Source organism: Aythya marila (genome assembly GCF_965140915.1).
Source record: "Aythya marila genome assembly, chromosome: 1".
Taxonomy (NCBI): Eukaryota; Metazoa; Chordata; class Aves; order Anseriformes; family Anatidae; genus Aythya; species Aythya marila.
Window position 1 is genome coordinate 96,074,893 of NC_139042.1, and position 25,565 is coordinate 96,100,457.

Genomic DNA, 25,565 nt, shown 5'->3' on the forward strand with positions numbered 1-25,565 from the left:
ATGGAATTCAGTATTTAGAAAAACATTACTGATTGAAATTTGGATTAGCAGAACTGCTGGCATGTACACAGGGTATGACCCTGGACCAGACAAAGGTACAGCCTTTCATTTCTGTGAAGAGCTCATTTACCTGAGAAGATCATTGGCTTTCACAGAGCTGCTTGTGCAAAATAAAGACCAGCCTGGTGTAAGAGTGGGGACCCACACAGAGTCCTGCAAATATCATTGTTCAAATAGGCAGAGCTCTTCTGTCTCATTGATACATGAGGGAAGATCATTCACATGAATAGAGGTGCAGGCGTCGCTTCCAGGGCTGTTCTCTGTGGGTTGTCATGAACTAATGATGCTTAGCAGCAGTTTTAGAAAATGAAGTTAACAGATTTTTATTTTATTTTTTAAGTGATGTTGCAATTTCCCCCTTGGTCAAATTTAACAGGCTAAGAAATATTTCTTAGTGAGACAGTAAAATTTCTTGCAATAATTTTGTTACAGATTAAAGGTCAAGCCAATAGCCTTATACAAGGCAGCTGAGGAACTAGTGAAACAACAAAATTTGCAAAAACTATGCTCTTGGTCTTTGAAGGACCACAAATTCAAGGGCTGGAACTTAACATGCATTCAATTGTGCATATATACATAGCTTTTCCTAAGAATTTCATCAAGGTACAAAATCAGACTAGAGAAAACACTAAAATGAATCTAAGAGTCCCATATTGTCTTGACTTTACTACCTGATTTAATAGGCTTATAATTAGTATACTTAATTAACAAAACTAATCTTTCCATCACCTTCATCTCAGTTTTTAACCATTGTGATATTCCTCCTGGCTATTATTTGACATGCCAATAAAAAAGCAGGAGTACAATGGTTTTCTTTGTGCTCCTCTCTCTTAATCTGCAAAACAGATGCAGTGAGTGCACTAGCCACTCCAGATTGCTTTCAGCAAAAAACATAACTTTGGCAGGTTAGTACTAGTTAAGGGGCATATGGTTTGCTATTCTCTGTGGAAAGATAGTCGTAAGTCAGCCAGCAAATTCAGATTCTTATAATTAACAACAGACAAACATTTGGCTAAAAAATCATGAGGTTTTTTGTTTGTTTGTTTGTTTGTTTTGTTTTGTTTTTGCATGGCTTTCTAACCATTTATCCTCTTTTTTTTTAGAAAAAAAGAAGAAAACCCACACAACTATGTGATTGATGGAGTAAATTATGTTGCAATTATCATAACGATGTCCTTGTTATTGTTTCAGAAAAATGTTTGTTTTTTACTACCACCCTCCTCTGATTTGACATGAATTTAAAGATGAAATGAAATAAATCTAGATTATTATAAATCATAATTTGGGGACAGTCTTTTCTGAGTGAAGCCAAGCTGGCTTGTACTTTGCAAACCAATCAGCAAGAGAGAATAAAATACTTGACTAGGCTGATATGAAGAAGCTGACTTTAGAGTCTAGGCCAGCTACTGAACTTGCATATACTTTCCATTAGCTTTCAGGGGAATCACGTACGTGCTTCAAGAGCACAGCCTGCCCTATTGCATTAGGCCTATTAGGGGAATTATGGAGCTTTAAAACTTCACGCTGTGAGGGACAAAGCACATCCCTAGCAAGAAAAACATGCCTCTTCCCGACCGATCGGTTTGTGGCATCTAAGGCTCGGCTTCAGAAAAGCACTTAAGCATATGGATTTTTTTTACACCTCGGTGTAAGACCGAGCAGGAGTTCAACAAAGCCCTTGAGCACACACTGAAGTCTCACTGTGCCAGCACAGGCTTCCAGACCTTTATGGAGCCATGAACTTTCTGTTACTGGGATGCTGTTGGGGCTGGTCAGTACCAAGGGACCTTAGGGACCTGGGATGGGTGCTGAGGTCCACAGCAGGGACCTGCTAACCCAAGCCTGGGATTTCTGCCTGCAGAAGGCCTGCCGATTTCACAGATTCTCTCCAGGCTCTGTCTGCACTACAGAGATGCCTAGCTGGGCGTTAAACACTCAAGACTTCCCAGCACAATGGGCAAAAGTGAATGTTGCACCCACAGGAATGAAGACTTACTTGTTCTTGTTCCAGAGAGCCGGAAGAACCTATGGCTTTCCTGTGGGAAAGGGTGGACACGCTCCCAGGCCGTAGGCACAAGGATTGAGCAATAATGCTCTCCAGCAAGCTCTTCTTGTAGCTGCCAAGGGGGTGAGATCTGACATTGCCAGAGGGCAGAAGGGAGGATGTCCTCTGTGTCCTCTCCCTCCCCTTCTGCCCTGAAGCAGGAACCACCCACTCCTCATAATCCAGCTCCCACCTCACCTCTCAGGGCTCAGGCACAGACAGCAGAAAACAGCCTTGTCACTGCTTCCCCACCCAGCTGGCACCCCAGGTGGCTGCCTGCTCTGCTCACTAAATTTAGCCCCGTGGAGCTCTGCACAGGCACTGCTGCAGCCCTCCTGTGCCCAAGCAAGCTCCCCAGTGCCTTCTCACTGCCTGCTGTGGCCATGGTGTCCAGCCTCACAGCGTCCTCCAGGACCATGTGAGAGTCCACAGAAGGTATACTAGAGAGTGTCTCTCCAAGACAGCATCAGTGAACGTGGGGTACTCAAAGACCCATGCAACTTTGCAAGATGCTCCACCTTCTCTTTCTCACCCAGCTGAGCATCAGGGAAAGTTGTCCTCCTTTAGGAGAAGCTGATTCCAGCCCTACAAGGCTGGCAACAGAAGAAATTTTCATTGCATACCAGAAACAAAATGTGGTTGAGTTTCTCCCTTTTTTTTTTTTTTTTTTTTTTAAGCCATATGCATTCTATATGCTCAAATAGAGACCAGCAAAGCAGAAACTGATTGCCAATGATGTTTCAGAGCTGTGATAATAATAATTAACTTCTTTCATAGGTGTTTCTACTCTGAATATTTTAACAATTAATAAAGATTTGGTGCAGTACTGTACAGTAGAAAATTGGGAGAACCTAAGAACAGCCCACACCAGCTCATAGCACAAGTCCACCTAGTCCAACACCCTGTGCTGGGAGTATCCAACAGCATAAATCTAGGGAAAACAAGACCAAGAGAAACATTTCAGCATTTTTCTAAATGTCAGCCATGCATTGTAAGCTGTAGGTAGACACTTCCCCTTGCTGGCACTCCTCATAGACCAGTGTGTCCTTGATTCAGAATGATCTGGCAAGACCAGGCTCCTTCCTTCTCAGAAAAGAGCTTTTGCCTTGGAGCAGTTGGAATAAGCCATCCCAAAAAGCAGTGTCTCCCTGCGATTGTCAAAAAAAAAAAAAAAAAAAAAAAAAAAAAAAAAAAAGTGAACACAAAAGTTGGTGACTATGACTAAGATAAATGGTTAGAAGAGATGCTGGCAGCATCAACCTGCTTTCTTATCACTGGACAAGGACAAATCAGGCATTGCCCACTGCCTGGCCTGATGTCTTACCCCAGGTTCAGTTCAATCCTTTCCTACAAGAGGGTGATGGTCCTACCCCTGTAGGCTGTAGGACACAAGTGACTCCCAGGGAGAGGAAAAACCAGGTAGAGCAGTAAGAAAGCTCCAGAGCACACAATGAGCTGGTAACCATGTCTGTGAAGGTTTCTTCACACTCCAGTTACCTCACAAATGAAAACCTTTAGTGTTTTGACACAGCCCACCTATAGGTTCCTGTTATAAAAGCCAAAACTTGGTCCGAGGATGGAGCTGGACACATGCTAACACCCTTTCTCTCTGAAAACCTTCAGGCCTCACTGACTGTTGCCTGGCCAGTCCATCCCTCTTCCTCCTGTCTGACCTCCTCTTCCTCCCATTGGGGCACGGTGTCCCAGCATGCCAGTACTGGTGTTACAGACCTGCACAAAAAATGGTTCATTAAAGTCAGACTGCAGACTGCACAGACTCCTAGTGCCTTGCTGTATATCAGTAACAAACGTAAGTCACATCCTCAGTAGTGCGTTAAAAGTCAAGTCAAGATACTGCTGTTTTCTTTGGTTTGCCCACTTCCAAATACCTAATAATAAAATATTAGGTACACTCAAAATGATTCACATGGAAACTGGATTTTGAAGGAGAGAGGCGCACAATTACTGTGCAGTAGAAAAGGCTGCCCTCATGATTTGTTAGTTCTGGAAGCAAAAGACAACAGCTAGCTCAGTGGAGTCCTGGTCCCAGCCTAGGACTCCAGGGCATGCCTGTAATACTACTAATAAATAATCTTGAGCATATTGCTGAACTCAAATTCGGGTCCCAGGAGCTCTCCCAAGTTCTCCCTCCACAGCAACCTTACAGTCCCCATAAAAACCTGGCTAGCTCAGCTATCCCCATCCTTCTCCCCAGGCCTGTTTCCCACTGCTCTGTAAGAAAACATCAGCCTTATGCCCCCAGTCTCTGTCCCCCTTCTCCTCTGCCATTTCTGCTCACATCCCTTTCTCAAATGCTCCCCTCTGTCCATTCAGCTCATCCTCTCAGTGACCTGCTCATTGGGTGACAAGTGAAATCCACCTCAGCGCTGCTTGGTCAGCGTACCTAGCACATCTGCTCCCAATCCCTAGTCTTGAGGTCAGTAAGCGTTTTTCTCCTCAGAAAGCAGAAATCTTTGGGTTATCCTCCATTCCTCCATCCCAACAAAGAATGTCCCCTTCTCAGTAAAATCTGGGTATTTTTACCATGTCAAAACCCTACTACTGCAGGAATTGAGAATGCTGATAGTCCACTTGGCCAGACGTGATGCTGCTCGGTGACACGTTGCACTCTGACAGCTTTTGGTGCAGGTCTGTTGCAGGTAGCAGTTTTTAAACTGTAGTTTGCAGAGCCTGTTGAGAGGTTTGTCTGTGGACAGAAGCCTTCCCACCTACCTTTAAGGGGGTCCATAAAAGGACATTTTACACTCCCTATACAGCACTTACAGATCAGCAGGTCAGCACCTCCACTGCGAAGTTGTAGGGGTCTCAAAACTGGAACAGCATGAAGACTCCAGCACAGGAGGCTGGGGGTGGCTTGCACGCGTGGCTGATAAATGGTGGGAGAGACTGCTTCTGAAGTAGCAGGTTGCATGGTTGCCTGAGATATCAGCAACAGCTTTCTATTTCTTCCACACTCACAAATCCCACCAGGTATCTGGAAACTGACTCACTCCCCTCCTTTTCCCTGTGCTGAGCAATTGTAAAGAACCAAAGATGCAGAAAGCACTTCAAGGAAATTAGAGGGAATCGTCGACAACGACTGACTGGGTTATAAACCCAAAATCTATCGTTCTCCTGAATGACGGATGGTGGAAGGCAATGGACTGAGAACATGTAGGATTAATTTGCCTTTTCTCAAGCTGGTTAAAAATGATTTGTTTAGAAATGCTGATGCTTGGGGGGAAAAAAAAAAGAATGTTTTGTGTGTGTGTGTGTGTTTTTTTTGGTGGCACCTTTCCTTTTTGGAAAACCTCACTTTAGACAGAAAGCAGTGGTAATCTGCCTGCAAAACAGCTAGGCCCATGCTGCAGACGTGCCGGCTTCGTGCCTGCAGGACTGGCGGCAGCGCCCCAGCGCTCTGCACCTTTCAGCAGAGAATCTCAGCTCTTCTCCAAACACTGCTGGAGTCGAGTGGCGGAGCGTTTGCCAAAGGCAAAATGAGAACAAAAAGCCCTTCTCTGTCCGGCCACTCCCTGCCTGCCTCCCTCCCTAAGTGCACAAAAACAGTAATTCTGTGTGTGAATAAAACATGTTTGTTTGTGTACTTTTGGACAGCGGAGCTGCAGAATTCAGCTAAATACACCCCTGATCTGTGAGAAGCGAAGCACCAGTGTTCTCATTTCCCTCCTCAGCCATCCCTTTCGACAAACTTCCCCTTCTGAGCCATCCATTCATTTCCCTGAGGCTATACTGTTGCTTAAAAGTAATGAAATGTTCAAAGGATGGTAGAGTAAACCTGTTTTGAAGAAACAGAAAACAAAAACTGGAATAACCGTGTATCCGTCAAAGCCGAGTAAGTCCAACGCCATGAATTTCTTTCCCCAACCTGCCTTTGTCCATTATTCTTTGTCTTAGAGTGAGGTTTTCCAGGGCATTGCTACACTTTGTGAGGCCATGCCTAATTTTTAGATGCTGGGTTGCCATGGGGAATTCACAGCATCCAAGATACAGGGGCCTCAGTTCCCACAATGAGGCATGAGAGCAGCACGCCTTCAAGCAAGAGCCACAAAGTGCAGTTTGCTGAGCCAGCCGTGGGAAATGCCAAAAACATGGGTATGTCTCAGCCTTGTCCCTCCCCAGGACTTGGATGCCATCAGCAGTTTTCAGAAAAGTCCTCTCCCTCCCAAGGCCAGCTAAAAGCTCAGCATTGTCAGCAAAACTGAATTTTGCTGCCCCAAAACCAAGGACCATGCAGAGGTAAGGGGCAGACAGAGTGGCAGTGCTAGTGGAAATCCAGGGTTTGCTGGTCCTGCTTCCAAGGAAGACAAATGGGTGGTTGTCACAGTCCCAAAGATCCAGACTCCTCCCTGGAGAGCAGCAGCATCCATGCCCAGACTTTCCAAGGCTGACAAAGAAGTGAGCGGGGCGGTTTTGCCCTCTCCTTTCTCCCACATAGGCTGCTCCCATACATATCTCTGCCTGTGCCTGGTCTTCCTATTCAATATGCAGTGATATTACAGCTTGCAGCCAGGTTCTTCTCTTCTAGCTATGGCCCGAACAGCTGGTCTGGGGGCTTACAGGGCATGTCTGTACTCTCAAATGCAGAAAGTGACTGCTTGTGAGCTCTGCCCAAGCCAGAAAAGTGTAAGCCAATGCCAGTCCCAGCCCTGTGCCACCACTGAGCATGGCACTGCACCTTCCTTGCACATCCAAGGGCAGAGCAGGTCTCCCTACTGCCAGCACAGCTCAGATCCAACACATAGAAATGCCTTGTAGGACTGGCTCAGGTCCCTCCAGCTTGGTGCCAGCATGGAGCTGGCATGGTACTTACCTCTCCTGCTGACACAGTCATATAAATCCGCACTGTCCCCTCACCCTTCCTGCCCAGTCTGGCTAACTTTGCTGGTGCTGAGCCCCAGACACAATGACATCTTAACTGTTTTCTTATCAGAGATGCAGATGACCACAGAGTCCAGCTGCCTCTGTGGCAACTCATCAAGGGAGCTAAATTTTGAATCCAAACATTTACACCGAAGCTGAAGTACCTTTGTCCCACCTGGGACATAATCAAGGACTTTCTCAGCATTTCATGACGGATGGCCCATGGCAGTGAGATACGTTGCTCTGCCTATCTATACAAAAAGGCATTGGTTTGGGTCAATCAGCAACCAGGAAACCTACCATACGCCCGATTTTCAGCCCCTGGCCCAAAGCTACATAACAAAAACACAGCATTCATTTAAGCTTTTCCATAATATAGGGGTGTGTATAGGGAGAAGGGGAGGGGGGAACCAAAAACAAATAAGTTATTCTTGCAGATTTGATGAAAGGTTCATGGGCCAAACAGTTCTGCATGAAACCCAGTAATTTTTACTTCCCTGCTTAAACTTGAAACCAGCCAAATTGCATGTGGTTTGTGCTATTGCTGTGAACAGCTTACATGGCCATACTAAGATCATTAGCAATTAGACTATTACAGCTATACATTAGTTAATAAACAACGTGAATAATCATACAAATGTCATATTTTGGTGCCAGAACTTGACCAATACAAACAAATTCAACAGTGTTTGGCACAACTGAACATTCTAAGAATTTGTACATAATCTGCTTTTTTGAAAACCTTTTCAGAGGGAGCTATTTACATGGTAAGCATGTTTTTCTTCAAGAGATTATACTCCTTCCAAGTCAATTAACTACATTCCAATGAAAACAGGGAGAATTTTAAATAAATGATACTAGCATGTTCATAAAGAAAGAGAGAGGGAGAATGAGAACACAATGGAAACTCTGAAATTGTGGTCACTTAAATAAAAACCCTTCTGTGCACAGCTGAAAACATTTTCTCTCCTAAAATACTGACATTTTACCATGGGAGAAAGAACAAGAGCATTAATCTTACAGGGGTTTTCACTTGTTTTGGTTGCCAGAGTGTCTCTGTTACTGCCTCACGTTATGATTGCCATATTAAAGTCATTAATTACACAATTCAGTGACAGAACAATCAGAAAAAAAAAGCAAGAGAAGTCCTCTGTGGAATCAGCACTCAATAAACTGCAGGGTAAAACAGCAAGGATCAGGATACAGCAAGGATGAGGGTAAAGCAACTTTTCCTTGCTGAAGGCAGCACTGACCTTTCCAACATCTTGGTTGAGCAGCTTCTCTTAGCACTAGCCCACAGTACCACCTATAACCTACCGTAAAAGATGAAGATGGGGCTCTGCAAGCCCCTGAGGCAAGGTGTTTATAAGGCCATTACCCAGGAACCTTGATGAAGAGGATGTGATCAAAGCAATGTGTCAAAAGCAATTTGTAACCCCCAAAAGTCCAGCTCACTTTGATAGCTTCTACTCCTGGTGACCCTGCCCCATGAAGAGCAGCTGCCTCTCAGGTGAAATTCAGCAGGGAGCAGTTCCACTGTAGCATGAACTGCTAACGGGCTAAAGGAGGAAAACACGGCAATTCACATACCAGCATCTTCATCACTAAGGAGTGACAGGACTCAGTTTGAAAGCACTCATTTACTTCTCTATGCAGTTATATCTGAACAAAAAGGAAGATCCAAACAGCTCAATTCCCTCCCGCTCTGTGCCTCAAATCCACCAGAGGGGAGCCCAGCTGAGCTGGGAACACTGAGTGCTCAGCTATTATTCAAGTCAGTGCCTTCACATTTCAGTAAATGCCCCACAACATGCGGGTATCCTCTGAAGATAAAGCATTTGTACAAAGCCAGGACTGTCAGAGTCCTTGAGAAGGGCTATCTCCTGTCTGTCACACGGAGAAAACCACCAGCTATAAAATAGGTCTGGAAATCAACAACCTGTAGTGTGGTCACTGTGTACTCAGAACTCACAGGATGTAATTTTGGTACTTCAAATTCCCCACTTGGATGCATTTGTCCAACCCTCCGTCTTCAACAGAAACCTATCTGCCTATACCCAAAGGCAGAGCCAGCTCTCACGTTCCTCCTCACTTGTAACATCAATAGAGCATAAGTCATATTCAGATGTCAGAAAGAGTCTATCCACACAGAGCTTAAAAATAATAATAAAAAGAATAAAAAGAAAAATAATTTTACAAGTCTGTCACAGGCCAAATCCAGCCTACTGCGTTCTATGTTCATCCTGAAAGGAGCCCCCACTGAAAAAGGAAAGACTACTGTTATTATTTCTATTCCCTTAACACTACAGATCAGGCCCCCTTTATTTTAGGCACTGTACAAACAAATTACTCAAACAGTCCTTCCCTCGGGTGCTCCCCAAATAGGAGTGCCTAAAATCTTTCATTTGTCTAGACCTCCCACTTCCTACAAGAACATGGGGATTGCTGAATGTGAGAAAATAGCTGAAGTTCGTCCTCAGCGAGCTGAGCACTGGCAAGGTTAGAAAGAAGCCTCCTCTTGGTTCATACATCACACAGTGGTGGAGTTGCTTCTCTGAAGCATGTGGTTCCTGGTTCTAATCTCAGCTGTGGTAACGACCAGCGTGTTCAGCTACTGCATGAGAAAGTTTGCTAATTGTCAGTGTCTGTGCTAGCGTCTGACAGATACAGCAGATGTCATGGCCAATTTTCAATTATGTGCAGAAATGAACTGCATACCCTGGGAGAAAGCAGAGCTTTCAGGATTCCCCCCGCCCCGCCAAATCTTAGGTGTTTCATCTGTGCGCCAATAAGCAGCACTCACAGTGAATAACAGATTAATAAAAAGCTCTTCCAGCCTGAAGCTTTATCAGGCAACTTATACAGCCTTCCCTCTCTTTCGCACTGACTCTGTTGTCTCCCACAGTCTAAGATGCAGGCAGGAACTCAAGGTCCTGAAGAACAGTGCTCTCTTGACTCCTAACAGCTCCAAGAAATGGCTATATATAACTGCTGTCTGTCACAGCTGTGCATTTCATAGCCTTACTGCCTGTTCAGTAGACAAATGTCTTCTGTTCTTGCCCAGTTCCCAGACCCAAAGCCACCTTTGGACACAAGAGCTGAACTTCAGCAGCTTGGTTCCAAAGACCTTTCCCTAGGCTGCTGTGAGTCTCTCTCCTGGCCAGCTTTAAAGAGATGGCAACCCTTTTCTATCCACTCTTTCTTCATCACCACAACTGCAATCAGCTGAACAGCCTTCCTGAATTTCTGCGTTATCCTCTTGTTTTCTAAATCAAATATAACAATGTTTGAATGTTTTTCAACAGAGTTGAAAAATATCATAGACCAGGCTATAATTGCCTTTTGCTTTTGATGCCTACCAGAAGCAAATCTTGACTAAAGGGGTTCCTAGCGATTGAATTCTACCTTTTTTTCTGCTTGCTCTCCTGGTGGGCTGCTACAAATGGAGGTTCATTTCCCCTGGCAAATCACATAGCTGTGTGAAGTGTTCTTAGCCTTCTTTCACATCTCTGTCCGTAGAAAGAAGTCCAGCTGAACATCTACAAATTGGCCTGCTGTTAATTTATCTTGGAAAGTCTCATGTGGATATGCCTGGAACCTAAGTTTTCTCAGGTCCTCAGTTCAGATGGGGCCCCTTTTTTTTTCTCTTCTAAATCTCATGTCAAGAGTTTGAGCCAAATATGGCTATATCTTATCCTACATCCGGATCTAAATAAAAACTGTGCCACAAATCATATTTCCAAGATTTTTCTCTTCAAGCAATTTTTCTTTTTTTTTCTTTTTCTTTTTTTTTTTTTTTTTCCTGAGGGCACATTCGACCGCACTATTAGAACTAGTTTCTATTAGGCTTGTTTATGGAAGGAGGAAAAAATTAATGACAACATCAGAGAGATTCTTTGGTGAGATCCTATTTACAAAGTATGCCCACAAAGTCCTATTTCCCAGAAAAAAAAAAAAAAAAAAAAAAAAAAAAAAAAGGAGAAACAAATGACAGCAGAATATTTTCTTGCTCACAGTTACTAAGTCTCCCCCTTCTGTCAGTTCTGCTTTTTCTCATGATGACACACATAACCATTTCTGTCTGTTGGCTTTCTTTTTCTCACGTGTACAGAGACTGCCTCTGATGTAGACCCTCCATTTTGCAATTAGAGAACGTCTCAGCCCACATTTCTTATCTTCTGACTAGGCCTCATCTGTTTTTTTCCTCCCCTTTCACTGTGTGAGGAGATTACTATGGAGCAAAGATTTTGCTTCAAGGCAACTAGTAACACCTTGCTATAAACAGCTCGATATCACATGCTATATTCTGTTTGCATCTTCTGAGGCCATAGTTCATCCCTCAGTCATGTGAACGCTCGGCACTGCCAGGTCACGTAGCAGCTGAAGGCATGGTTGTGTGGGCAGGCTGTGAACGGTCGCTGCTGCTAGCTAGATCACACAACAGAGATTTTGTGCCATGGACACGCTGCCAGAAGTGTCTCAGAGTGCTTCGTGTGCCTCAGCTCCTTGCTTGCTTTTATGAACAGCAGTGAGACAGAGAGACTGGGGGCTTGATGCTGGCTTTGTACCTGATTGGAGTGCTCTGACTCTGGCTACCCTGTAATGCCCAGCTATTATGAATCACGACAGTTCCTCCAAGATTGCTTCTCTGCTATTTCCACAGCCCTTCCGCCCCTAACTACTCTTACTCCCTCATCACTAAAATATTTCCTGTAATGTAGCTTCTCAGGCTACATCAAGGGCACTTCTGGTTGCCCGGTATTTCACTGTGTGTAACCTTTTGTATGTACCTCAGAGAAGCTGGATCCAGACCTTTCTCAATTCCAGCAGTAGGTTTTTGCCATCCTTCATAGACAACTGCTTCAGATCATGCCTGTGTGGACATGTACAGACAGAGCTCAGGTCTTCTCTGCTCTCCAGGATGGCTTCTTAGCTAGGTGTGCTGATGCAGATATTTGACTTCTGGGTAGAAGTTAGCCTGTACCTGCCCATGAAGATATGCCGTCTGCCAGCTTTTATGATACTCCCAAATACAAGCCTGTAAAAATAAGCTCTACCTTGCACAGTTCTTAGCACCCTTTCCAGGACCAACTTTGGAGAAGCAAAAGCATCCTAGGAAAAACCAATACGCTGTATTTCCCAGAGATCCCATCACCTCCATCCTGCTGTGAAAGGCAAAAGGAAACAAAATTTTCCTTCGTGATATCAATCAGCTTGTTGTTGTGCATAAAAACCTCCAAATCGGGATTTGCCTACCCCAAATGCTGGCTTCCCCCACTGCAGTCACCAACCTCTGAGCTAGGCTTCCTTTGTAGTCAGCCAGCTGAGGTGCTTTGCAGGGCGTGATTCATCCCACCCTCAAGCAGGTACCAAAATTAGGGCAACAAAGTCCTCAGGGGAGCAGCTCTGAAGTAGACACCTACCCCCAGACTTCTAAAGTTCAGTAACATGAATCCCACCTCCAGACACTTTTCAGATGACCCAGTTTATCAACAACTGTCACTTATCTCAGCAAAAAAAAAAAAAAAAAAAAAAAAAGAGCAGATGCTCTGATCTGTAGTTTCATTACCCTACTTTTATTGAAAACTCCAGGCCTGTACCACAGAAGTCTGGGAAAGACTAGCCCTTCAGACTGCACCAGGGGCTTAATAAGAATGAAAACAGCTTCACAACACATCTGGCTTCCAGTTTGAGAGATCACCTGGACCTCTGTCATCTGATTTCACACACAGGTGCAGTCCCAAATCAAATATATACTTAATCAAGAACCTTACAGGACTCTGAAGTATATATTTTACAACATTTCAGCTCAAACTACCTTCTATTTACTTAATATCACTGTTCAAACAACTCCCAAGACATATATGGAGCTTTATAAACACATAAAGCAGATAGATCGCAGTCCTTGGAAGCTTTGATTCTAAACAAAACATAGCGGCAAATGAAGACAGACTGCTGTGTGGGGGCTGAGGAAATGGTTACAACCAGCAAGGCTAACTTCGAATAGACTTCACATTAAAAAAAAAAAAAAAAAAAAAAAAAAAAGTTTGCACATTTTTCAGTTGATATTTCTGGGCCTGGTATTTTATGCTTGAAAAGCTTCTTCCTGACCTGTCTGGTTTTATTTGCATTGAACCATTTGCCTCATCAGAGTTTCCCAAGAGACTGCAGGATTGTCGTAAAACTCCCCGCCGCTCTATTTTAAGCAGGCTATCAATGCACTTGAGTGTTCAGACTATTAGGGGCTGCCTCCACCCCTGCTAACAGGCAGGGAGTACTGACCGCAGGCTCCTCTCAGGTCACCTCCTGTGGTGCATTGAGCAGCAGCCTTCCTTGGAGGACCCCACTCTGAGGAGGACAGGAGATGGGAAGAGCTTCTCAGCCTGCTGAGCTTCTGCACACAAGACACAGCAATCTGGCACCTCATTTACCGCTCGGGACAGGCACAAAGGAAGCCTGGAGCTGCCTTGCTGGTTGCAGCTGAGCCTCTGTGGGGCACGCGGAAGTCCACATCTCTACCTTTCTCTGCACCACCACAACTTGCACTGACCCGGCCTGGGGAAGCAGGAGAACCACTCACACCAAGGCTGTGTCTCTCCCCCTGTAACCCTACAGGCTGATCCCAGCCCTCTGGGCAAAACTGAGGATGAGAGGAATGAGATGGGGAAGAGGTCACGCTGCCTCCTGGCCCCAGACCTTTGAACAGATGGGGTGGGTGGCTGAAGCCTGGATATGATTGTATGATCTTGTTCTAATATAAATAAGGCCAAAAAATATATATGTTTATTGGCTGCTTGACTAGCAAAAAGTCTTCTGCCATTTTGGCCCAGTTCGTCTGTCTCCTCTCTGCACCTCCAATATTTCTTGATCATCTAGCCTCTGTTTTGCATATCTAATTCTATGCTGACACACGCTGCCTGCAACAGCTATTCATCGATGCTAAATTACTGCTCTTATTCTCACCCTAATCTGTCTCTAATAGTAATTATATGTTACTTCCTATATCACCTTATGCTAAATCCTGAATGTAGGCCCACTAAGACAGTGAGGATTAAATGATACTGCACCTATCAGACAGCCTTTGTGTATACATTGCCACACGCATGCACGGTAGGGTGACAACCCCTCTGCTTTCCCCTCTGACCTATCCATGTCTGTGCGCCCTGCAGCTCGTGTCCAGCTGAAGGACTTAACATGCAATGGAAGGGGTCCCTCTGACCACCATCCACAGGGCCAAAACACCCACCAGGACCTCTGCCACCTCCACACATCAGGCAGCCCCACTGATTCTCCTAATGATGGTCAAAGCCTTGTAGTGCCTGCCCACCGCTGCCACCCATAAAACACAGGGATGAAGTTCCTCTGTAGTCCAAGGACTATTGACCACTAGACTTCCCCTCAACCTCCCTTTAGGGAGCTTGCAGGGGAGCCACCAAGGGAGCATAAGCTTTTTCCACTCGTTGCAGGAGGGTGAATTTTATCTCTAGTGCTTGCATACTGTAGAGTGGCATAAATTAAATCAAAGTGGAGCTGAGGAAATCAATTAGAGTGGAGTCTCTGCAGGATTTAGATGGTTTGCAGTAAATAAGGCCTGGGGCCACACGCTGAATGCTGAGAATGAACCAGTAATAATGAATTGTGACCCAGTCAATGAGGACCATCCGGCCAGCACACCAAAAGGGGACATCATGTCACAGAAAACAGAGCACATGAGCACGTAATTGGAAACCATATCGCGCTTGCATACATGCAAGCAGCAGGAATGGACAACACACAAGCAATTCAATTCTTCTTCATAACTTCTGAGTGCTTTACATCCCAATCTTCACATTTTCTGGTTTCTTAGATTGAAGATACTAATAAAGTGATAGGGCAGAGACTTGTTAACCATCAAAATTACCTTCATCAAAAACTCAGCTCTCAGAGGCAGCTAATGAAACCGCACTCGTAAAGCAATCACAGAGTATTCAAAATAGGCACATGGGAAGTAGCTCATGGAAATGTACTGGGCTGGAGCACACAAAGTGTGCCTGCATAGCCCCTGGGGAAAGCACAGTTACACGCTGTGTTGCAAGAGAGGCTGCGCTCTGCAGAGAGGTAGCTCAAAAATCAGCACAACTCAAAATTCCTTCATGTGCTGCCATAGTACCTTATTGTGGAAACACACATGGATCTGCAGAAACTTATTCCACCTGCCTCAAAGGAACTAAGATATACGGTGTGAGCTTTTAAAGGCTGACAATTGTAGAACATCAATAATTCAAAACCTGTGCATGACTCACACTGCCCAACCCATCCCCCTAAGGTTACTTTTACTTAATATTCACAGAAGGCACATTGTTATTTCTTCTTCAAAAAAGTCATGAATAACTTACCATTCATTACCCAAGCAATTTTTTTTACAACTGACTTTATATAAAAGAATAAGAAAGCATAGAAAATGTTGATTCCCCAACCTCTTAAAATCTTCCTACTTTATTGATATTGAGCATAAAAGCGTTATTCAAAAACTTTTAGTTTGCAGAAGATTACAGTTTTGTTTGTTTGTTTAAAGGGCTCAACTTTGATATGTATTTGTTTTGTACGCAATATCCACCTCTGTTCCTAAAAATGTAATCCAATGAAGAAAAAAAAAAAAAAAAAAAAAAAAAAGGTAAATATCAGACTAGATTAATATTTTCAATTATCTACAAATTAATGTATCAGAAATCACTCTTCAGACTACCAGAGAAATGTGGACTGATAAATTCTGTTACACTCTGTTTGGCAGAAGATGGTAAATTCTCAAGCATTCCACCTGGGACCATTTTAATCATTTCAAACCAGAGTGGCTTCCTCTACCCATTATGGGAAGAAGCAATCTTTTGCTTACTCTTCCACAGGATGAGGTGGGAACTGTCACCAGTCAGCTGCTGGCTGGCTGCTCGTGAATCATGCATGAATCCACTGGGAATGGCACCTTTTTAAAAGCAGCATGAGGCTTGTCACTGGTTACCACAGAAACACAGTGATTTTCCCCAGATTGGTCCACCTGGTTGAGATAGAACACACTTCTAAGAGGTTTTCTTCTGGTTTCAAAACAAGTGATGGAACCAGGTTGGGCTTGGGCATTGTTTTACCATTAGCAGCAGCAAAAATGGACCCCAAAAAAGGGGCCTTGCCTTTAGCCCCCAAGCTGCTTATTCTTACCCCATGCTGCTCACTTCTTCTCATCATCCCATGTGCTCATGATGTGATGGTGAATCAAATGAGAACATTTATCTTTCCTTTTGGAGAGGGAGACTAACTTGGACCAGTAGCCAATCCAGTTCTCTCTATAGCCTTGAAAACCCTCGTGCCAGTGTCTCTGAGAGAGGAGTGCTGTGGGAATTGAAGTAAGCAATGGTGCATGGCTGTTTTGGTTGCTGGTTTCTGCTAGTGTAAAATGAACATGAAAATAAGCCCTGCCCCACAAGGCGTAGTGAGTCCTTTGCAAAAATCAACAGTTCAGTGTCACATCAGTTACAGTGCTTGGTTATAAATATTCCCTTTTCCATTTTACTCCAGGTTAGGGCACTAAGCACCAGTTTCCCCAAGTGCTTTTCTGCTCTGGGAGAGGGGGCCTGCTGTAGCTGCTACAATGCCAGAAGTCACCCAGGCTGACCTGTGTCCTTTGCATAGAGCAGTGTAGTGAGGAGATGTTGACTGGTGTCTGGGCTGAGCTGATCAGCCCTGCATCTTGGATCCTTTTCTTTTGGAAAGCCTGAGAAGGAGAGGGACCTTTGCTCCTCCCTGAAGCAGAGAAAAGACCTACCAAGTTTTCAGCTTGTCCCCTAAGCCAAGCACGCACCCATGCACTCTGCTCTGAACCTTCTTCTTCCTCAGTGCTGCCTGAGATTTCCCCTCTTCGGCTCCTGCTGTGCCTTGTCAGTCCTCCACTGACACAGCTCCTACGTCAGCCCTTTGGCTCAGAGCAAGCAGAGCTTTCTGCTAGCTGAACAAGAGTTTATTGAGGACAGTGCTGAAGTAGCCCTTTGCTCCTAATTGACTTCAAAACGAAATCTCATCCTCCGGGACATAAACACTCTGCAAAACTCTGTCCTAAAACAGAATAAAGACTGCAACAGAAAAACAGCGGCAAGCATCAACACTAAACTCAGAGACCAACAGACCAAACAAATTTTGTCAATGGCAAAATGCAAGTGGGCAGCTCGGGTTTTAGCTCTCCCTTCAGCTGCCTAGAACCAGGCAAATTTTGGAGGTTGTAGAGGTGCTCTGCAGCAGCAAAGATGGGGACTCGTCAGGTCTGCAGTACCTCAGCAAGTTACACCAAGCAACATGCCACCAACGTGTGCCCCCACAGGCTTGGAAATTATTTTCTAAGCAACTGTGACTTTAATTTTTCTCCTACCATCACTAAAACCTGCAAATACATATAACAGTACCACTATAAATTCAAAGTAAACATAGCTAAGAAGGCAGTTTACAACTGTACTAGCTGTCCCCCTTTTTTTTTAAGTTTATGAATGTATATATATATTACATATACATCTATATAAATACACATGTACATAAGTATACTCACATGCACATATATATATATACACTTTCTAAGCAGTTACACTATAAGCCATATTTCTAAAAAAGCCCTGCTCCACAAGGCATAGTGAGCTCTTTGCAAAAATCAGCAGTTTGGTCTCCTATCAGTTGCAATGCTTGGTTATAAGTATTTCCTTTTCCATTTTACTCCAGGTTAGGGCACCAAGCACCACTTTGCTCAGTTTAGATGTTGATGTTTAGCTTCAGTGAGGGAAAAGCAAAAGCATGCCACTTGAACTACTGGAGTGAAACCTGGCCTTGTGTCCCACTACAAATTCAAAAGGAGAAATTTAGCAACAATCTAAATCCAAGCTGCCCAAGTCTTCTCTTTTCCCTAAAGCGTCTTGGTTTCTCACCTCTTCTGTCAGCACTAACAACCAAGCAGAGAGCTCAGCGAGCTTCCTGAGCTCAGACCTGCCTGTGATCCCAGCTCCAGGTTAGTTTTCCAGTCCGATCATTCTTTCTTCAGTAGCTCGCCAGTGGCCACATGGGTGTGGGGGCTCCCCTAGGGTGGAACATATTAGCAGGTTCAGAAAAAGGGGAGCCTTGACAGAGAACAGCTCAGATTCCTGTTGGGCAACAGCCCTCTTGTTGTTGAAGCTGTTCTGCTATGTGTAAGCTGTTTCTGGGCCAGAAGGACTCAGTAGCACAGGAGTAAGTGGGAGTCCTTAGCATTGAGGAAGGACCACAGAACCACTTGGTGTTTCAACACGGAGTACAGAGCAGGCAAGACATCTGGGCTATCACATAGCCAAAGGTGGGACACCAGCTTCAAGGTGGTTTTTAACCAGGCAGATGCACCCCTCACAGTCTAACATTAAAAAAAAAAAAAAAAAGGGTCCATCTCTGCTACCACACCTGGCTTTAGGAACAGTGCCATTGCCCAAAATACATGTTCAGAGGAAGCCATCCATTACTAGCTCTTTCCCACTGGCTGAGACAGCATTTTCCAAATTATGCAAAGGAAGGAAGAGAAATTGCCAGAGACTTTGTATCAGGTGACAATCCACAAAGAGCAGAGGTGAGCGACCCTGGGAGCACACTGCTGATGGATATGCACATGGACGTTTATGTGTGTGCATGGCCAGGGCTGTGCTCTGCTCTGCCACAGTCATTTCCAAAGCATTTGAGCACTGCCTGTTGTGCCTGCTTTGAGCCCGTGGACTCTTAAAGCCCAGCCTAGCAGTGTGCAATGCAAGGAGCAGTGCATTCACCAGATTTTACAAATAATGCAATGCATGCCTCGCACCTTCGCTTGAAAGATATCTAAGTGCCTGATAAATATGCATGAACCAATCCCCGGTGTTGTGCCAGAGATATTCTGTAGACTGTGCTGAGGCATGTTCCCAAGCGTGAGGATCTGCAGAGGCAATTCACAGTAAAGAAGCATTATTATTGCCTGTTCTTCCCAGTTCACCTTGAGAAAGGGGACATAAATACTGTGATGGTAGCTCTGTCTGGACTGTACAGGCAAAGCTGCCGGCCTCAGAACAGCACAGTAAAGGACGAAGCATTTAGATGCATCTCCCAGGTTTTATTATCTCCTGTGAAGACACAGCCCATCACTTTTTCGCATGTACAATGCCCTCTATTGCTCCTCAAAGTATGCTAAATCACATTGCTGCCTCTGTTGATTAGTAGAGACGTCATATGAGAGCTTGTACTCAACACACTGCTGCACAAACCCAGAATTATAAACAAAACAAGCTTCCAAATCATGACATCAAGCAGTTTAGCACCTACCTATCCAGCCAGCTCCCTGCCTCTGCAGTTAGAAAGTGTTGAACAGGGCAGAGCTCTGAATCTGGAGAGTCTGACATTGCAATCAAATAGGAAAAGATCCGTTCCGTGGCTAGGCAGTCAAGTGTGTGAGCCTGGCAGGAGAGGATTAAACAAGATTGGGGTGTAAATTTACATTAGTTGGAAGTATAAATCAGGCCTGAGACACATTAGGCAGACACTAGGCCTGTAAATAATGACATATGCACAATAAACAGACTCTTGGCAGGAGGCTGCCCTTAGGACACAATGGTAGAGGCTCCTGAGATTTGATGAAGGAACACAAAATAACCAAAAAGGGAAGGGAAATGCTATCAGTCTCCAGCGTGTATAAAACAGGGTACTAAACAAATCAGAACAACCTTGAGGCATGCAGGCCTCCCGGATCTTTCTCAGCTTCGCAGCTGCCCACGTTCCACTTGCAAAGCCGTAAACAATGAAATGAAGGCTCTGAAGCACTTCAACAACAAAGTGGCTTCCAGGTATCCTATCAGCAAGAGCAGCTTCCAGTGTTTATCACAGAGATAGAACTGCAAAAACGTTGCTCAGGCTTAATCGCATTGGCCACTATAAGATCAAAAACAAAACCAATCTCCTCTACGCCTCTACTTCAGTAAGTTCACTGATTTTCTTTATATTTTTGAGTCCTTTTTGGAGGTGGAGAGAACTAGAACCATTCTAGTTAGTAGTTAGTCAAAACACTGCTATCTAGGATACTAGGGCATGGATATGACATTTACATAAATAAGACACTTTTTACTTTTCCCCAGAGATTTGTATGTGGTTTTTCTTTTTATCCTCTCCAAACTCGAGATGATGATCACAAGGCTTATTTGGTCAGCACTGTAGAGGAAGGAGGCTTTTGACTGGTTTGGGAATAACTTCTAGGCCATGGTTTTGTCACTGAGGGACAAAAAGCAGGTGACGTTTCTGTGTGCATGCAAGACTTCCATTGCAGACCCATGCTCTGATGAGAAAGTGAAGAGGAATGAAAGGATGCCTGTACAAGAACGAAACAGACAGCCAAAAAGCACTAGAAATATTTGTGTTTACTCATATTTTGGCCCAGCCTGTCCCGTATGGCATGACTGCCCTCCCAGTCGGGAGAGCACTTTACACACTGGCTCTGTCTGTCCGTCTATCCTGCCTGCTGCAGGCTGGGGAGGGGAGCTGGGCACAACTCAGGCCTCCTGGACTCACTGGGAGGAGGGGACAAGAGGAGGGTGCTGCTGGTTTCTGTCACCAAGGCCAGTGGCTTTCACCCCTGGTAGCATAAAACTTGTCCAGTGTTACTTTTCCCCATCCAAAAACTACATCACTTTGTGAATCTTGGCCACTTCCCCCAGGAGGCAGGGAGAGGACTTGTATTGCCAAGCCAGCGTTCATCTGCTGAGACCCAGGCTGTTTGTCCTTTGCCTCCTACCCTCTGCATCACTGGCAATGAACCTCCTCATCTCGGCAACTCTCCAAGCAAAGCTGCAGCCAGCACCAGCCTTGGTCTATGCACAACTCGTGTGCAATCAGAGGCTGAGATCTGGAGGAGGTCAGCACGCTCAAGCAGCCCATGTAAATATAAGTGCTCATCAATCCTCATATAAAGCAACAGGGATTAAGCTGAAGTTGCTGCTTTATCTCTAATCCTCACCGTCTCCCATGCTGAGGCTGACTGTCGTAGCCAACTGCAGTCTGTACATACTTTGTGAAAACAGACCTCCACTGCTTGCTGAGCTCTACCGATCCAGTCTGTCTCTCTTCCTTTTCAGCTTCCCACCACCTCCCACCATGTACTAATACCCCTTCATAATAATCCAGAAAACTTCCTCCGTCTTGCTCTTTGGCATGCTTTCTGGAGCACTAAGGGCCACAGAACAGCCTTGCTGTCTCAGTTTCTGTGCCTCGCACTACAGCATTCCCAAGCAGCTACCTAGGAAGTTCTGCTCAGCTTCCGAGGTCTTGGTCTGAAGCATGCCTGAGTGCCGACTTTTCTAAATCTATCTACTGACTACATGCGACTGTCAAATTTCAAGAGCTGCTAAGCGGGCCAAATAAAGGCAATTTATCTTGGAAAAAAGAGCAAAAGGCATGCCCCTGACACTGTGGCATCCCATTGCGAAATCGCAAGCATGGAAACACCAAAGAAACTCAGCAAAAACTCTGGAAGGTTTTTACTTTTTTTTTTTTTTTAATGCAATGTGGACAAAACAACAATTTTCTCTATCTTAATTCCTGGAAATGACTGAGCTAATCTAGGCAAATCTTTCCCAAATACATCAATCTGAAATGGATACTTGACCCAGGAAATACCTACTAAAATGGTTCAAGACTGGCAAAGTAAAAATAAAAATTAAAAAAAATAAAAATAAAAAGTAAAAAAAAATGGGTACATCTAAACTTTGCTAGGAGAGACCTACCTGTACTATACATGTGTATGTACACAAAGTATAAACACAAGAGAGAATAATTCATTTTTCAATAGCAGGCATCATCCTGCTCTGGCACCATTTAGTTTCTTTAGTTTGTCTGGCATCCAAATTACCTCCTGGGGTAGCCAGAAAGGTTGGAGCACATCCAGGTTTCACCCCCACTGGCTGTCAGGATGCTCACGAAGATGTGTACTCAGAGGTAAGGCGTGCTGCCAATGCCCACAACTTAGAAGTAGCTGGAGTGCCCCAAAAGCTAGGAGGATGGACAGTCTTGAAAAACAGAGAGGGTTAACACTCTGTTGGATTTCTTTAAAGTCAGGCAGAAAAGTAACACTTTTCTCTAGGACAGTAATAGCTTCTGGGGCAAAGATAACACATTGCCTTATACCCAAAACTTCCCAGGCACTGTAATTAACAATAGGCCTCTGACAAGCTATCTAAGCTGTATCCAGCTGTATCCCAAATGTGAAACACTTGCACAAGTGAAAATTCAATTAGAGACTCTTTTACTCCCATCCAGAATCAACATGATGCCCCACAAATCGGGACCTGGAGCCATGGCAGCTATGTGCCTGTGGAGTCCCCACTACACTCTTCTTTCCCATTTCCCTTAAAAAATCCTAAAGAAGACAGGTTTATAACTGGTATGACTGGTGTGAGTGTTTAAGATAGAGATTTTGAGTGGTGGAGAGATCCTCCCTGCTGTCCTCCTCCCACAGATTTCACACTTGTCCTTTCTTCATGAGGTGTTGCCCTGGGCATACAGAGGGTGACCCCACACTCGGAGGTGAAAGTTTTGCTGCACTCCCAGAGATGCCTCCTTCTCGCACCCAGCTGAGGTTGTGTAGAGCCAGAAGAAAAGGAAAGACCGAGCTTTTCAGCATGCTGGCAGATTGCATACCTAACTGCTTGCAGCTTAAGCAGCAAGTCACCCCTTGGAGATAACGGGCAGGCTGGCAGCAGGAGGCAGTGGAGTAATCCACGTGTGCACGTGTTTCAAACTGCATCCGAGTCCTCATGCAGTTGGTTATTAACATAGTTTTCAGCAGAGCTGGACTGGGGATTGCTCTCTTTAGCAGTCCTGTAGTGACAGAAGATCAGTATTTCCAAGGAAAGTGGGCATTCGGCTTTGATACTTGTTAAATGCCACAACAGCTAGTGGAAATAAGAAAGCAAAATCCCCAGTCAGGGAAAAAGGGAGCTTGAACTGGAGTTACCCCCTCAAATTCATATCTCCACTGACAGAAGGGCTTGTGTGCTTTCCAAAGACTCCCATGCATTCGCTCTCAAATCTTCCTCACCTTGTGTGTACTTGTGCACTACACAAATTTATAGATCTGTTTTTCTCCTATTTATTTGGTTTAGCATCCCATTTCTAAAGAGCAGCTTCACCGTGCATAATGCAGCAGCTGCCAATAAGTCACTAGTATAGACAGCCTTGTTTTCCACAGGGAAGTGTGTGTAGTCAGAAAGAAACGAAGCATCTAAAAATAATGCCCTTAACACTCTACATGCAGCTGGTTTTCTCCAATTTTCCACTGGCCCGCTGCTGTATGCTGATGACAGTGTAAGAGGAGATCAGAGAGCCAGCTCAGTACTTTTCCATGGAAGGACGAAATCTCTAAGAATAACAATTTATCAGAGAAGCTGTGTCTGTTTGACCTGGCTCATTTTCAGAGATTAGAAACCAAATAGCTCACAATGTATTGTGTTGACTTTGGGGGGGGTTCTTATCTAAGAACTGATTTTCGTGTTTCATCAGTTCTCAGGGGGGGAAAGAATGCACATCTGTCTTCCAAAGTGGATCAGTGAGAGGATAATAACAAATAATGATAACTTACCCATGTGGAGTGCCTTTCATCTTAAAGGATCCCAGAAATGGCTACGGTTTGTTGTCCAGTCCTGAACTGCTGAAGTCACGCTGATTTCAGTGAGAGCAGAAGCACTAAGACAGGGCAGTATCTCTGCAGCCCTGCAGGTAGCTGGCCAGCCTGCGTAAAGCTCCATGTATATCACTGGGGAGATAAGTGTTTCGGAGCTGACAAGCTATATGCACACTCCTGGTTCCCTGGGGACAAGAGACCTTATGCAGAAGTAACCCCCAGCCCTGGTCTTCCACACTGCCGGGGAGCAGGCTGGTTGAAGGGAGTGGTAGACGACCCTGTTGTGATGGAGGAGACAGTCATGAAAAGAGTCTGAAAAAACAGATCATTGCAGAAACTGACGGGCTCAGTATCATGATCTCACCTATAGAAAGAGTCATTGCATCTCTGGCTACACCTGTACTAGCAAACGGCATAGTGGCAAGGCTCACGTATTGACCCTGAGGTCAACTGGCACAGACTGGCCACATCTGTGCTACTAAATACTCTTAGCCTACAAATCAGGGTGGACACATTCAAGTTGTCTGTTGGGGATGGTCCTTGCACTGAGGAAGTTAACCCCCTGTGCTGCAAATATTTAGGTGGCTGCCCCCCTGCCACCACCACCCTAGGAACTATTAAATTATTACCTTAAGAATTGAAGAGTAGGTTCAATCAAGTTGATGTGCCTGGGCCCAGGCCCCTTATTTCAGTAGCCCTAATTTTACTAATATAGAGATAACTAGTGGCTTCAACAAAGCAGTGTCTCATTTGTTTCTGGAGTGGCCTATCGCCAAAGATGTGGCCACGCATAAAGTCAGGGATGAGCTGGAAAAGGCTAAAACTCCTTCCAGGTTTTACTGGGCAAAGACCTGCTCCCATGAAAAGACAACAAAATGGAAATGAAGCAGCCAAGGATGCTTGTGGAGTACACTGCTGACATGAAAAAGCAAAATCTTTGACCCAGCAAGACCCTCAGCACATACGGGACAATTGAGTGATCGGATGCAGCCAACTAGGGTTTATGAAGGGCAAGCCCTGCCTGACCAACCTGATCTTCTTCTACAACAAGATGACCTACTTGGTAGATGAAGAAAAGGCTGTGGATGTTGTTTACTTGAATTTTAGTGAAATATATGACACTGTTCCCCGTAGTATCTTGGAGAAACTGGCTGTTCATGGCTTAGGACAGATAGTACTGGTAGGACCCAAGGAAATGTCATCAAATTGCACCAGGGCAGGTTTAGATTGGATATCAGGAAGGATTTCTTTCCAGAGAGGGTGATCAAGCATTGGAGCAGGCTGCCCAGGGAAGTGGTGGAGTCCTCACCCCTGGAGGTATTTAAGGGACGTCTGGACCTGGTACTAAGGGACATGGTTTAGTGACGGGACTCAGTAGGTCAGGTTGATGGTTGGATCTTGAAGGTGTTTTGCAAGCTAGATGATTCCATGATTCTAAGTCAGATTCCACTGTTGGTTACCTGTGTGCACTCAAAAGCATTTCCCTCCACTGCCTCCTTCACACCATACAAAAACATTTGTATTAATCTAATGAGGTATACATTCCAGCTCTTTCTCAACTTAAGCCTTCATTACTTTGATGACTCAGAAATACCAGGTGCAACTTCAAAGGAATGATTTCAGTAGGTTGTTAAGATATGATCTCCATATTAGCTCTCAAGGATACACACATTAAAAATATAACGGCAAACGATGAAAGTATCAACACATCGTTTGAGTGTGTGGAAAAGCTCCACAAATTCTCAACAGAGAACTGAAATAAAACCACCTGATGTTACTGATGAAGAATAACAACATCAGGATTCCCTGGGAGGAGGCTTGCTGAAGTCCCCAGCCAGCCTAAGGGGCAGGGGAAAGGTCTTTCCCATCTCAGTGGACATCTGTCAAACAAAATGGGATACATTTTCAAGGACTGTG

General features: G+C 44.7%; 1 long non-coding RNA gene across 1 annotated transcript in view; it reads right to left on the bottom strand.

Moving 5' to 3' along the window:
* The window catches only part of LOC309884278, a 92,991-nt gene extending 69,088 nt beyond the window's left edge, over window positions 1-23,903 (bottom strand). The window contains exon 1 of the long non-coding RNA XR_014318593.1: window positions 23,607-23,903. This is a non-coding gene — a long non-coding RNA (uncharacterized lncRNA). The remainder of the gene's footprint in view (window positions 1-23,606) is intronic.
* Between the last annotated feature and the right edge of the window lie 1,662 nt (window positions 23,904-25,565).